Source organism: Lactuca saligna, chromosome 5 (assembly GCF_052625555.1).
Source record: "Lactuca saligna cultivar CGN05327 chromosome 5, ASM5262555v1, whole genome shotgun sequence".
NCBI lineage: Eukaryota > Viridiplantae > Streptophyta > Magnoliopsida > Asterales > Asteraceae > Lactuca > Lactuca saligna.
The window spans coordinates 224,198,778-224,201,563 of NC_136421.1; positions in this window are offsets into that span (position 1 = coordinate 224,198,778).

Below are 2,786 nucleotides of genomic sequence, written 5' to 3' on the forward strand. Positions count from 1 at the left end.
AGGAACAGATAAACTTCGACTCATATGCTTGTTCTACTACTTGTTGAATTGTACACAAAGGCATGTTTTATAACATCAAGTTACTGATGCGTTTACGTGCAATCAATGCACAACCAACTCATAGGTAACAACTCATATCTCTAGGTTTGAAGATTTATATGATATTACCGTCTCACGATCACTCGAGATAAATTCCATGAAGTGATACAAGTGAGCGTGGGTTTATTCCAATACTCATAACTTATGAGTACTCATGAATGTTGTAGCAACCATTGCCATGACTAAACCCATTTAGCCATCTACAAACCCAATTCATGACAGTCTTGATTCATACCTACTTCCAACATATGAACGACTGTGGAGTGTTCAAATAACTTAGTCATTCAGAAAGAATAACCTAGCTATTTTGGAAGTCAAAACATGCAAAGTGAAACACAATAATAATCGAATCTAATATGGTCTCAGAACCCTTTTGAATATAAATAAAACCACTTTTTATTTATCACCATATTGATTACACATTATTCAATGTTTCAAATAATCAACTTAAGACTTGAATAAAACAACAGTCGTCCCATGCTCCTAGCATGTGCACTTTGTTTTTCTAAACAATAGTTATGCCATACCCCAAGTATGCACACTATGTTTGTCTATGATCCTTACATTGTGATGTAGATCAATTGAACATGATTCCAATGATACTCATTTCACAATCCCAAATCCTTATTGTAAATGTGAGAATTTCTAATTTCTACCATTTACCAAAAATCTATTAGACTTTAAACTTATATGCATTGTTCCTCTTGTAATGATTATTCACAAAGTCACCAAAACCTTGTCACTAGTCATTACAGAGTATTCCAAAGAAGGTCAACTTCTATGGAACGAAAGTCTCATATTCAAAGTACATTGCTTTGAACATCCTTCTTGCATTAAGGTTTTCTAATCTTACATAGATTGAATAACTTCCACCTATGGAGACATTTCCATAGTCCCATTTTGAATATCACTTCTGAACAAGAGTTACCTCTTTTCAGAAAATGTCAATATGGTCCTACCAAAATTAACACTATACTTCCAAATGTCCTTGAGCAACCAATCTTTGGCAAACCTCAGATTGTCCTTGACAATTGTTTAATCACTTTAGTCATATCCAGTTCTAGACTTTTCCCTTCTAAATGCCTTAAGCATTTGGAAAATTTAGAAAGGATGAATATTATAGCACATGAAATCGATCCTATATCTGAAGCATATGGGACACGATTCATGATGTCTCACATAAAGACATGATACTAGACCAGTCTTTTGCTACAATATTTTTTATATGCCATGTTTTCAAAATTTAACTATGAAGAGGGATGCCGTAGTCATAATTGAATTTTGAGAACGCAATATATATAGAATTTCCTTAAGTCGAACCATTCAAACATAAAATTCATATATATGTCCTTGACTAAAGATGATTAAAATCTCAATCTAAGCTTCTAGAATTGAAATAAAGTATAATTTCCTCTCCCTTAATTATAGCAAAACAACTTTTCAACCCTTGCAACTTCACGGATTGAAACTTTGTTTTCTATAATTATCATTGCTAGCTTGCAATACTAAACATAATAATCATGCTCCCATTAACATGATGATTATCAGCATAACACTTATGCTCCCACTAGCTCTGATATATTTCCAGAAATCTGCTGGACTTCTGAAATTTAGATTCATACACCGTTTCTTAGATAGCTCACATGTGTGTCTAAACAATTTTCAGAACTATGAAAAGGGATGTCGTAATCATAGTCTCAATTTCTTAGGCATTTGCCATTTCTCACAAGTCCATGTTAGTGTGCCGGTTAACCACACGCGCTCCACTAACGACTTTTGAAAATGCAAATAACACAATTGCTATCTACGTAAAATCTACTTAGTGAAAGCGTTTCCTCACCATCATTTTCATGAATCGGAGAGAAACCTTATGACACTTACATTTTATGGTGTATGAGTTCCTATCCATGTGAATTTGTCAAGACCATAATCAAAAGATAAGGTTAGTGACAAATTCAACCTTACATGGATTAAACTTGTCAATCTTAGTTTCTTGTCACCTTAGTAGCACAAGGCCCACCAATGCTTCCAAGTTGAACTCTGATAACTCACATGCAAATTCAACTTATTTGAAGTAGGTACAGAAATAAGAATTATGTCAACACGATAGGTTGCAAACCTTAAGTCGTGTGCTAGTGATAAATCACAGGTTTTACTCTTGATTAAATCATGAAAACTCTTTCAGGATCTTTAAGGCTCCCACTGTCCCCTTGACATATAAGTTTCCCCAGTCAAGAACCATTCCTTGACAAAACAAATATTCAAGGGATAGTGCGGATTCTTATCAAGACTAAAACTTCACACAATTGGTCTTAGTTGGTCTTTGTCTCATCCAAGACATCACAACTTACCAATCTCAAATGTACAAGAGTAGAAACATTTCACACTACATTTGATAAGTGTTTTAAACCTTACTTTATGTCACTCAATGTTACAATCTTGGAGTATGACTCTAAGAATTGTTTTGGAACGAAGTATGACTCATCTTCTTGATCTTAACCAATCCAACAATTCATGACCTCTCTTCTTAGCTATAACAATGCACTAAGACATCCTTAGAGTATGAATTTGTGATATGGGTTCTAAATCATTAAGATGATCATAAAACTGATACTAAAGTACTCTCCCATATTTTCAGATTTGAGAAACTTTTATCCTTCTGCCTAATTTGATTCTTCTCATTTGTT